The sequence below is a fragment of the Vombatus ursinus genome, unplaced genomic scaffold, assembly GCF_900497805.2.
Source record: "Vombatus ursinus unplaced genomic scaffold, bare-nosed wombat genome assembly UNPS02010769.1, whole genome shotgun sequence".
Classification (NCBI taxonomy): domain Eukaryota; kingdom Metazoa; phylum Chordata; class Mammalia; order Diprotodontia; family Vombatidae; genus Vombatus; species Vombatus ursinus.
This window is the reverse complement of record NW_020950547.1, coordinates 651,984-665,051: the sequence shown is the minus strand read 5'-3', so window position 1 is coordinate 665,051 and position 13,068 is coordinate 651,984. Positions and strand designations below refer to the sequence as shown.

Genomic DNA, 13,068 nt, shown 5'->3' with positions numbered 1-13,068 from the left:
TAGCATTAGGTAAGCTGCCAGACACCTGCAACTTTGAGGAGCAACCACCTCCCTTCATCCCACCCCCTTAGTGCAGCATCAGACATGAGGGTCCCCCAGTGTCCTCAGGGCAACATCAGTGCAGCACCAGGTAAATAGCCAGAGCCTGCAGCCCCTGGCACAAGAGGCCTGAGACAGTGCCACTTCCAACCCAGGAGCAGAGCTCAAATTTAAAAGAAAGGAAAAAGGCTGAAAAAAAGATGAGCAAAAAAAAAAAAAAAAGGAATCAGTCCATAGAAAGTTTTCATTGTCACAAGGAAGACCAAGACACAAATTCAGAAGAAGACAACAATGTCAGAACACCCATGGGCAAAGCCCCAAAGAAAAATGGAAAGTGGTCTCAAGCCCAGAAAGAACTCATAGAAGAGCTCAAAAAGGAGCTTGAAAACCAAATATGAGAAGTAGAAGAAAAATTGAGAAAAGAAATCAGAGTGATACAAGAGAATTATGAAAAAAGAGTCACAGATTGGAAAAAGAAAACAACTACTTAAAAGTAGAATTGTTTAAATGAAAAAAGGGGATATAACACACCTTAAAAACTAGAATTCAGCAAGTAGAAGCTAATGACTTTATGAGATATCAAGAATGAATCAAATACATTCAAAAATGAAAAAAAATGGAAGAAAATGTAAAATATCTTATGAGAAAAACAACTCACCTGGAAATAGACCCAGGAAAGACAATATCAGAATCATTGGACTACCTGAAAGCCATAATTAAAAAGAGGATCTGGACAGCATCTTTCAAGAAACTATCAAGGAAAACTACCCTGATGTCCTGGAACCATAGGGCAAAATAGGCATTGAAAGAATCCACCAATCACTTCAGGAAAGAGATCCCAAAAGAAAAACTCCAAGGAACATTATAGCCAAATTTCAGAATTATCAAGGAAAAAAAGCTGCAAGTGGCCAGAAAGAAACAATGGAAATATTGGGGAGTCACAATCAGGATTACACAGGACTTGGCAACTGCAACATTAAAGGATAAGAGGGCATGAAACATGATATTCTGGAAGGCAAAGAATGTAGGAGTACCACCAAGAGTCACCTACCCATCAAAATTAAGCATAATATTTCAAGAGGAATAATCATCTTTCAATGAAATAGATTGATTTTAAGCTTTCATCAGGAAAAGACTAGAATTGAAAAACAAAATTGATTTCCAATATCAAGATCCAAGTGAATTGTAAAAAGGGAACAAGGGAAAAGAAAACATAACGGATTCAATTGAACTAAACTGTTTACATCCATACAGGGGAAGAAGGTATTTGTAATTATTAAAATTGTTCCACCAATACTACAGCTAGAAGAAATATACATAGATAGAGGGTACAGGTATAAGGTGAATTTGAGGGAATGACATAAAAATAACTAAGGAATGAGAAAGAGGAGTACATTGGATGCAGAAGGAAGGGAGAAGTAGAACGAGTTAAATTATTTCACATGAAGAAGTGTGAAAGACATATTACGGTGGAGGGAAACATGAGAGGATAGGCAATGGGCATTCCATGAACCTTACTCTCATCAGTATTGATTCAAAGAGTTAATAACATAAAAAATCTGTTGAATATAGAAATCTATCTTACCTGAAGTGAAGTGGGAGGGGAGGAAATTAAATAAAGGGGAGGGGACTGAAAGAAAGGAAAGCAGATCAAGGGAGGCAGTAGACAGAAGTAAAACATTGATGAGAATGGAAAGATTGAAAGGAGAGAGGACAAACAGGAGGAAAAATATGATGGAGGGAACACACAGGCAGTGATTATAATTATAAATGGAAGCAGATAGCAGAGCTGACCAAAAACCAGAATCCTACAATATGTTGTTTACAAAAAACACACTTGAAGCAGAGAGACACATGCAGAGTAAAAGTAAAGAACTGGAGCAGAATCTATTATGTTTCAGTTGAAGTAAAAAAAAAAAAAAAAAAGCAGGGGTAGCAATCCTGATCTCAGACAAAGGAAAAGCAAAAGTAGACCTCATTAAAAGAGATAGGGAAGGAAACTACATATTGCTAAAAGGTGCCATAGACAACAAAGTAACATCAATACTAAACACATATGAACCAAGTGGTATAGCATCCAAATCCTTTTTTTTTCAGTTTAAAGTATACTTTTTGATTTTTTTCAGAGGGGGTGTCTGTTTTCTTTCACAACATGGTCAACAATGGAAGTATGCTTTGCATGACAGTACATGCACAACCCACATCAAACCACTTGCTCCCTCAAGGAGTAGAGAACCTGGAACTCAAAAATTTTTAAAAAAAGTGTTAAAAATTCTTACATGTAAGTGGAAAATATATATATTAAAAATATTCATGAAAACTGATGAAATAAAAGAGCCTTTAGAGATCTGGGTATCTGTAATAAAATCCTCTTTAAACATTTATACTATGAGGAGGATATACACATCAAATATTTCATCATCATAAAATATAGTGAAGTTTCTCAAATGGTTTCCTGGTCCATGCTTCCAAGTTTATTGAAAATTTTAAGGCAAAACATAATTTCAAATATCTAGACCTGAGATATGCATTTGATAGAGAATGGATATTTTCTGGAATTTCAAGATCAGATATCACTGTTTCACTCTCAGAATGTTTTGATATATTGTGTTTACTTTTATCCATCTTGGATATTACTGTTGCATCTCCTGTCTCTTTCCTAACAAAACTATTTTTGAAGCCATATGTTTTAATTTTTTTCATTAACTAAAGGGGTATGCCTATGTATCTTGCTTTTCTGACTTACCGGGCTTTTAGAGAAGTAATGAGAACAACTTTTGGACTGTTTCTTTGAAGAGTGTTTTGGAGTATGCTTACTTATTTTGGTACTTTTCTTTGAGGAATTTCCACTATTTCTGGAAGATTCCTCTTCTTTTCTTTGATCTTGAGCTTCAGTAATCACTAAATTGCTAAAAATGATAATGATGTTGAAGGGACAAATTCTTTAGGAAGAATCTGGTGATTATCAGTGCCCTTGACTCACTGAACTTTGGAATAAAAAAAGGCCTCCTCAGTAGAAATTGGAAACTAGGAAACTTTGTCAGGAGGCAAAGTTTTAACATCACCACTAACTTTTTGGATGCTCTGCATTTGTCTTGTGGTATTCTGATTAGGTTCTGGCCTTTCTTCAAGTCACTTCTTTTCTTCTGTAAGTATAGCACTAATTGTAAATTTTATCTGGGGATGATCTAGGTCAGGAAATAAAAATCCTACTGATATATACCAGCTACTGTGGCAAGTTGCCCAAGTCCAGCATCTTTAAGGGGATCTAAAAAAGTATGGAACTTTAGGAAAAATGTCTCAATCCTGCCCAAAACACTATCATCTTCCAAAATCATGGTTTCCAGTGACTGTGCATAAAAAGTCTCAAATAGAGAGAAATCTATATTGCACAACTGGGAATTTTCAAGTTCCAGCTCAATTACTCATTTGTCAGCCTTGAGTCTTATAATCCTTTCTTCTTTTAATTGCTCTATGCACTCTTCCAACTTCTGTATTTCATTTATTTTGTATGGATTTGAGCTAGTTTTTTGTTTGTTTGTTTTTCAGGAAGAAGTTCTAAAACAATGTCTTCTGACTCTTCTGTTTCTGAGCATGATGGGATTTCCATAGTTACTTTCACAGGAAAATCCATTCACTGAACTGGTCAAGGTTAATCTTGAATTTTAATCAATGAGAACCCCCTGCTCCTATTGGCACATTCCACAATACACTAGGGCAGGAAGCCATGTGTACCAAGTGGTAATGACTCTGGAGTATATAAGAATCTTTACTACATGGCTGTTTTCTTCCTGTACTTAGAAGTTTCATTGTTGTTACTCCTCTGATTTAGAACTTTTTTCCATTCTGGGCAGCTCTACCAATAATTGCTTTCATCAAAAAATGATCGACTAATGGCTTTTTTCTTATATCCAGAACCACTATGGTTTTATTTCCTTCCAGAGCAGTTAGTAGAGTTTTAGCTCTCTCATTGCTAATTCCCCATTGCTGCTGATCAAGTGCTCTCAGCCATAAACTGTCACAAAGTCATTCTGCAAAAGCACTGGACCCCTGATCACTAATAAGAGCATTGCAGTTAAGTGAGATGTGCTGCAAGCCAACCATGTCATCCAGATCAGGGTTCCAATAGTGAAGGCTCTCAGCCCACACATCCTCATGTCTCCTTATTGACTGGTACTTTAAGATATTGGCCAGATGTTCTCCTCTATGCCAAGTCAGATTGCACCCTGAGAAGTTTACAGTCTTGAGGATTACTGAGGTCTTAGCATTTTGACAGATAGTTTCTAAACCTCCATCTCCAATTGGACAATATGATAGAGACAGATATACTAAAGATGCTGATTTATTCAATCCCCTGGTTAATAATACTAAATCTTGTTCTCTTAAATATATTCCCTGGAGCTCCAGGTTCTTCAGACCAGTAGATACATTTAAACAGCCTTTAATAACTTTACATAATTGTATGTTCACCACTTTGGATCTAGTTATAGGAATTTGCCTTTTAGAATAGACTTTATACCTATCAGAAGCTAATCTCCCAAACCTGTTTGACATGAGTTCCTGATGGCAACAGAGGGAAAATTTTTATTTATCCTAAGAGCGTTTAGCAAAGGTGCCATTCCAGGAGCTTGAGGCAGTTTTCATTGAAATCAAGCCCCTCCAGCCTCAGGTTGGCCTCACAACAGGTAGGGGTATAGAGTCTTGAAGTGCACAAAGATCTTGGTAGTGAGAAAAGAAATCTGCAGCACCCTCTCTCTCTCTGGAGCTTCACTGAGTTGATTATTTTTTGGCTGCCAAACCCACTCTGACCCTTTTTTGGTTTAAAGAAGGTTGATCCCCAGCTACATTTCTTTCAATTTGGTACTCACCTCTGCATTCAGCCATTAGCTCCCACTTCATTGTCCTCCTCATGTCAGCTCTGCCCACCACACTAGCATATAAATTCTTAAAGGAGAAGCTAAGTGAGTTACAGGAAGAAATAGACAGCAAAACTATGCTAGTGGGGGACCTCAACTGTCCCCTCTTAGAACTAAAACCTTTGACTGTGTGGATAACAACAGAATGTTATAAATCCTCCATGAGAGTACCATATCATCCTACTTGTCTCCTGAGGAAACTGTATGCAGAAGCAACAGATAGAACCATGCATGGAACTAATTGATTTAAGATTAGAAAAAGAGTATGATAAGTCTGTATATTGTCACCTTATTTATTTAACTTATATGCAGAGTACATCATGTGAAATGTCAGGCTGAATGAATCAGAAGCCAGAATTAAGACTGGTGGGAGAAATATTAACAATCTCAGATATGCAGATTATATACTCTTATGGCAGAAAATTAAGAAGAATTAAGCAGTCTTTTGATGTGGGTGAAAGAGGAGAGTGTCAAAACCAGCTTGAAGCTTAACATCCAAAAAACTAAAATCTTGACAATTAGTCCCATCACCTCCTTTCAAATACAGGGAGATGAAAAGGAAGCAATGTCAAATTTTATACTCTTGGGCAAAAAGATCACTGCAGATGGCAACTACAGCCATGAAATTTAAAGATGTTTGCTCCTTGGAAGGAAAGGTATGACAAATCTGAACAGCATACTAAAAAACCAGAGATATCACTTTCTTGCAAAGCATATATAGTCATGTATAGCCAAAGCTATTGTTTTTCCAGTAGCAATGTATGGTTGTGAAAGTTGGACTATAAGGAAATCTGAATGCTTCTGAATCAATGATTTCAAATTGTGGTGCTGGGGAAGACTTTTGAGATTCCCTTAAACAGAAATTATATCAAATCAGGCAATGCTTAAGGAAATTCATTCAGACTATTCACCAGGAGGTCAAATTCTGAAGCTGAAGTTTAAATACTTTTGGCCATATAATGAGAAGATGGCACTGATTGGAAAAGACCCTGATGTGGGAAAAAATTGAAGGCAAAAGGAGGAAGGGATGACAGAGGATGAGATGGATAGATAGTGTCATGGAAGAAAGGAATATGAGCTTGGACAGTCTTCCAGAGGTGGTGGAGGAAAGAAGGGCCTGGTGAGATATGATACATGGAGTCACAAAGAGTAAAACATGATTGAATAACAACAAAAAGAAAGAAAGAAATGAAAATATCAAAACCAACTCTCAACTCCCTATTTTTACATAAAAGAAACTAAGATTTGGAGAGATAAAGTGCTTTCCCTGAGGTCATAAATGCCCAGGTGAGATTTGAACTCAGATCTTCTGTTTCAAAATGTAGTTATCTTTCCACTTATATTCTAATTTGCATTATACTTATTTATGTATGATTTGTTTCTTCAATTAAGTGGCAGCTAGGGAAGATGATGGAGAGAAGCCAGGGAGTTGCCTGAATTCTCTCCAGTTTCCCTTGGTAGCAACATTAAATCAGGCCTCTGAAAGAATTCTGAAGCAATATAATTCACAAAAAGATGAAGTGAAACAATTTTCCAGCCCAAGATAACTTAGAAGGACTTCAGGAAAGGTCTGTCTCACTTGGGTAAAATGGGAGCACAGCCCAGCACTGACAGTTTCCAGGCAAAGTCCAAGGAGGATCTCAGCTATAGCACAGATCAGCTGTCTAATGGTACAGCAGGACAGGTGTAAGTCTTCCAACCACAGTGCAGGAGGCAAACAATCACCCCAGAACCCAGGGCACAACAGGTATGAATAGACTGGGCCACCCTAGTTCAGCAGGCAAGCTGCCAGTCCCTGAGGCTCCAGCACAGAAACTGATTCCCCTGGTGAAAGAAGCTTAGGACAGTGCTCCCTGTGCTCCAGAAGCAGAGCTCAGCTTTTAAAAATGAGGAAAACATACAAAAAAAAAGAGCCCTGGCCATGAAAAGCTACTACGACAGGGAAGATCAAAACACAAAGTCAGAAGAGGACAATAATGTCAAAATTCTTACATGCAAAGCCTCAAAGGGGAATGCAAATTGATCTCAAGCCCAACATGTCCTCTTGGAAAAGCACAAAAAGAATTTTAAAAAATCAAATAAGAGAGGTAGAAGAACATTGGGAAAAGCAATGGGAGTTATACAAGACAATTATGGGGGGCAAAAAGTCAACAGCTTGGAAAAGAAAGCAAAAAAACTGATTGAAGAAAACAACTGCTTAAAAAACAGAATTGGTCAAATGGAAAAGAAAATACAAAAACTAACTGAAGCAAATAATTCCTTAAAAATTAGAATTGGGCAAGTGGAGGTTAATGACTGTATGAGACATCAAAAAGCACTTAAACAAAATCAAAGGAATAAAAAAATAGAAGAAAACATAAAATACCTCATTGGAAAAACAACTGACCTGGAAAAATAGATCCAGGAGAGACAATATCAGAATCAGAGGAGACTACCTGAAGCCATATTCACAAGGAGGACCTGGACATCATCATCCAAGGATTCTCAAGGAAAATTGCCCTGATATCCTAGAACTAGAGAGCAAAATAGTCATTGAATGTGCCCACCAATCACCTTCTGAAAGACTTCAAAACATGAAAACTCCAAGGAATATTGTAGCCAAATTCCAGAATTAACAGGTCAAGGAGAAAATACTGCAAGAAAGTACAGAAAGAAACAATTCGAATATCAAGGAGCCACAGTCAGGATTACATTGGATTTAGAAGCTTCTACATTAAAGGATTGGATGGCTTGCAAGATGATATTCCAGAAGGGAAAAGAGTTTGGATTACAAATAAGAATCAACTACCCAGCAAAATTGAGCATAATCTTTCAGGGAAAAGATTGACATTCAATGAAATAAGGGACTTTCAAATTTTCCTAATGAAAAGACCAGAACTGAACAGAAGATTCAATCTTCAAATATAAGACACAAGAGAAGCATAAAAAGGTAAACAGGAAAGAGGAAAAAAAACAACACACAAAAATGGTACTCACTAAGGTTAAACTGTTTGCATCCCTACATGGGAAGATGATACTTGTAACTCTTAAGAAGTTTATCTTTATTAGGGCAGTTAGGAGTATACTTCAGATAGAGTTTATGGATATAAGTTGACTTTGATGGGGTGATAAAAATATTAACTAAGTGGTGATAAAAAAGATTGTACTTGGAGAAGAGGAAAGCAGGAGGCAGAATGGAGTAAATAATATCACATGAAGAGGTATGAAAGACCTATTACAGTAGAGGGAAAGAAGGGAGGGAGCGGGCATTGTTTTAACGGTACTCTCAAAGAAGAAATAACACCCACTCATTTTGGTTTAAAAAAAATCTATCTTACCTTATAGGGAAGTAGGAGGGGAAGGAGAGAAGAAAAGGTGTGTGTGGGGGGCTAATAACAGGCAGGGCAGTTTGAGAGAGATAGTGGTCAGAAGCAAAACACTGCTGATGAGGGACAGGGTGAAAAGAGAAAGAAAGGTATAAAAAGGGGAAAATTAGGATGGAGGGAAACACACAATTAGTAATCATAACTGTAAACGTGAATGAGATGAACCTTCCCTTAAAACAGAAGTGGATAGCGAAGTGGATTAAAAACCAGAATATGTTTGCAAAAACACGTTTGAAAAAGAGAGACACACATACAGAATAAAGATAAAACATAAGAGTAGAATTTTTTTTGCTTCAACTGAAGTAAAAAAACAAACAAACAAACAAACAAAAAAACAGGAGTAGCAATCCTAATCTCAGATGAAGGAAAAGCAAAAAACAGATCTACTTAAAAGACACAAGGAAGAAAACTACATCTTGCTAAAAATGTACCATAGACAATGAAGCAATATCAGTACAAACACATGTGCACCAAGTGGTATAGCCTCCAAATTCTTAGAGAAGAAGCTAAGTGAGTTAAAGGAAGAAATAGAAAACAAAACTCTACTAGTGGGGAAACTTAACCTTCCACTCTCAGAACTATATAAATCTAGCCACAAAAATAAGCAAAAGAGAAGTTGAGGAGGTAATGAGAATTTTATAAAAGTTAGATATGATAAACCCCTGGAGAAAATTGAATGGGGATAGAAAGAAGTATACCTTTTTCTCAGTGGCACATGGCACCTATACAAAAATTGACCATATATTAGGGCATAAAAACTTCACAATCAAATGGAGAAAGACAGAAATACAAAATGTATACTTTCCACTCATAATGCAATAAAAATTACATGTAATAATGGGCCATGGAATTAGAGAGAGACAGGAAGACAGAGAGACAGAGACAGACAGACACACACAGAGACAGAGAGAGAGAAAGACAGAGACAGAGAGAGACAGAGAGAACTGAGTCAAGTTTACAAGAATACAAGTCATTCCTGAGTTGATAAAAGGTCAAAGAATATGAACAGGCAGTTCTCAAATGAAGAAATTAACTCCATCTATAGTCATATGAAAAAATGCTCTAAATCACTATTGATTAGAGAAATGCAAATCAAAAAAACTCTGAGGTACCACATCACACCTATCAGATTGGCCAACATGACCAAAAAAATGATAAAAGTTGGAGAAGATGTGGGAAAATTGGGATACTGATGCATTACCGGTGGAATTGTGAACTGATCTAACCACTCTGGAGAGCAATTTGGAACCATGCCAAAAGGGCAATCTAACTGCATACCATTTGATACAACAATACCACTACTAGATGTGTATCCCAAAGAGATCATAAGAAAGGGAAAAGGACACACGTGTATAAAAATATTTATAGGATCTCTTTTTGTGGTGGCCAAGAATTGGAAATTAAGGGGATACCCATCAATGGGGAATGGCTGAACAAGTTGTGGTATGTGAATGTAATGGAATACTATTGTGCTATAAGAAATAATGAGCTTGCAGATTTAAGAAAAACTTGGAAAGACTTATATGAACTGATGCTGAGTGAAGTGATCAGAAGCAGAAGAACATTGTATACAGGAACAGCAACATTGTGTGATGATCAACTATGATTGGCTTAGCTCTTCTCAGCAGTATAATGATCCAAGACAATTCCAAAAGACTCATGATGGAAAATTCTATCCACATCCAGTGAAAGAACTATGGAGTCTGAATGCAGATCGAAGAATATTAATTTTACTTTTTGAGGTTTTTTTGGTTTTTTTTTGTGGCTTTTCCCTTTTGTTCTTTTCTTCTTTTACAGCATGACTAAGGTGGAAATATGTTTACATGATTGCACATGCATAACCTATTTCAGATTGCTTGACATTTTGGGAAGGGGGATGGAAAAAAATGGTTGGGGAGAAAATTGAAACTCAAATCTTAATGAAAATGAATGAAGAAACTTATATTCACATGTAATTGGAAAAAATAAAATACTATTTACCAATAAATAAATAAATAAAAGGCAGCTAGGTGGCAGAGCAGATAGTGTTGGACATAGAGTTAAGAAGAATTGAGTTCAAATTAACCTCAGACATTTACAAGCTCTGTAACCCTTACTAAGTCACTTAACCTCTCTAAGCCTCTGTTTTCTTATATATAAATTGGAGATAAAAAGAATATCTACCTCCCAGGGTTGTTGTAAGGATAAAATGAGAAAATATCTAAAAAGTTCTTAGCAAAACTTAAATATATCTTCTCTTCTTCTTCTTCTTCTTCTTCTTCTTCTTCTTCTTCTTCTTCTTCTCCTTCTCATCTTTCTCCTTCTTCTTCTCCTCCTCCTCCTTCTTCCTTTTATCATCATCATCATCCTTTTCTACTCCTCCTGCTCATCATCATTGTCATCATGTTTTTAAAGTTAAAACAATGTTTTATTTCATCTTTATGTCCCTATCACTTAGCACAGTATCTTCCATAAAGTAAGAGCATAATTAATGTTTATTGAACTGAATTAAATATAATCAAAAACTATCACACTGACAGTAAAATTGTGCTAATTAACACATGTAAAAGATTATATTTCCTCATTAAGCCCAAGAGTATCTGGGATCTCAACAGTTTTGATGGAACAAATTACAGGTGGGTGTGATAGCAGCATTCTGTCCATATAAAATGATATTTTCTTGAATATAGAAATGTTGTGAAATAAACCATCATTTTACACACCCCTATTTGCTACCCCCTTTAGTGGGATGTCTCTGACTCTACTTTGTTTTTCTTCTATGAATTCCTTTTCTTTCCATCTGCTGAGTCCTTAGGATTTGGCCAAATCAATAAATCTAATTTGATGGATTCCTATTCTGTTGATTCTCTTTGATCATAAAGGATCATATCTTTCTTCTTTAAGATGGTCCTCTCCATTGGATACTGTTAATTGCACATACCCCCCCCCACTGGTAGTTGTAATTCTAGTTCTGGGGATTCAACAAAAAGTTCCTCTTCAAATGCAAGTTTGATTACATGGATATAAAGTAGTTAATACATTTGACATCAAAGGACATGGATTTGTACAACACCTTTGTATTGAAGTTCTGTATGTGGGAAGATAGGGAAACTAGGTGGTAGAGATGAAGATGAAAAGCATTCCAGGCATGGGAGATGGTCAGTGGAACTGCACAGAATTGGAAGATGTAATATTTTATGAGATGATCACTCTTTCCTCCACGCTTCTTAATTCTATCTTGTGAGTCTTCACCGATGTGCTTACAATTGTTATTGTTCATTTTTTGTTTTTGAAGAGAACCAATGACATCACAGGGTAATTTCTTGACTTGCAAGTGCATTGGACTTAAGCGAGGCAGAGTTGCAAAACATCATCAGCCTCACTCTCTCTTTCAGAGTCAATTAGCTTAAAGCAAAGGCATTTACTAAGATAGTATTTAAACAGTAATGGTTTTAAAACATTCTTCCCTTAAGTTCAGGCTACACTCTCCTGCTACTGTGTACAATGTTAGTGGGAAGAGTCGATATACATATAGAGTACATAAGAAGAAGCAGAACCAAGAAGATGGTGGATTAAAGCAGGTACTCTAGCCAAGCATTCTCCACATTTCCCTCTAAAAAATTTAAAACAGCACATCAAATCAAATTCTAAAGAAGCATAACAATAGAAGATTGAGATGAGAGTTTTCCAATCTGGGTCAACTTAAGAGGTCAGAAGTAAAGGTCTGTGGCACTGGGGTGGGTGCTATATAGGAATGCAGTGTGGAAGTGACACTAGGTGTGGGCTTTGGCAGCCTCAGAGGTGGTAACAGAAGCCCCTGTATCAGGAGCACTCATCACCCACAAACAATATGGAGGCTGAACATCTGGCCAGAAAGATATTATGAGGGAACCATGTGCTTGCACTGGGAGTAGAACTGGGTGCCCTTTGACAACTCCATTGCCCATTATCAAGTTCTGGGCAGTTTGAGGGCAGAGAGGAGCATTTGTGGTCACAAGTGAACAGGGACGCTACTTGAGTACAAGTCATAGTTCTAGGGAGGAAAGGAGTTGTGATCACCAGAGAGCAAGGACCCTACATGGACAAGGATCAGAGCACACTGACCCCAAAAGCAGTGATTACACTTCTGCCCAGAACACACTAAGTTGGAAACACCAAAAAATTGCACACTCCCAGAAATGATTATAAAAATAATATGGTGAAAAAACAAAGTTTGGAAGAGTTACTCCCTCCTCCCCCCTCCCAGGTGACCTCCAAATTCTAATATAAAGTCCAAAGTTCAAGAAATAGGCTAGAAAAACAATCAAACAACAATAAAAAGAACCTGACCATAAAAAGCTACTATGGTGACAGGAGCTTAAGATGCAAACTCAGAAAAAAAAAACAATGTGAAAACATCTACAAACAACACCTCAAAGGAAAAAAAAAATGCAGATTGAGCACAAGCCCAATAAAGCTTCCTAAAATAGCTAAAAAGAGAGAGAGAAAAGAAAGCAAAAAAAAATTGAATAAGAGCAGTAGAGGAAAAAATGGGAAAAGAAATGAGAGCAATGCAAGGAAATTATGAAAAGGAGAATTAATAGCTTGGTAAAAGAGACACAAAAAGTACTGAAGAAAACAACTCCTTAAAAATAGAATTGACCAAATAATAAATGATATAGAATGTTTCACTGAAGAAAATAATTCCTTAAAAATTAGAATTGAGCAACTGGAAGCTAATGAATGGTTCCATGACACATCAAGAAAGAGTAAAACAAAGTCAAAAGAAT

At 36.7% G+C, this 13,068-nt stretch overlaps 1 pseudogene; it reads right to left on the bottom strand.

Moving 5' to 3' along the window:
• Positions 1-2,242: 2,242 nt before the first annotated feature.
• LOC114037956 lies at positions 2,243-4,915 on the bottom strand (annotated as a pseudogene).
• Positions 4,916-13,068: the final 8,153 nt, after the last annotated feature.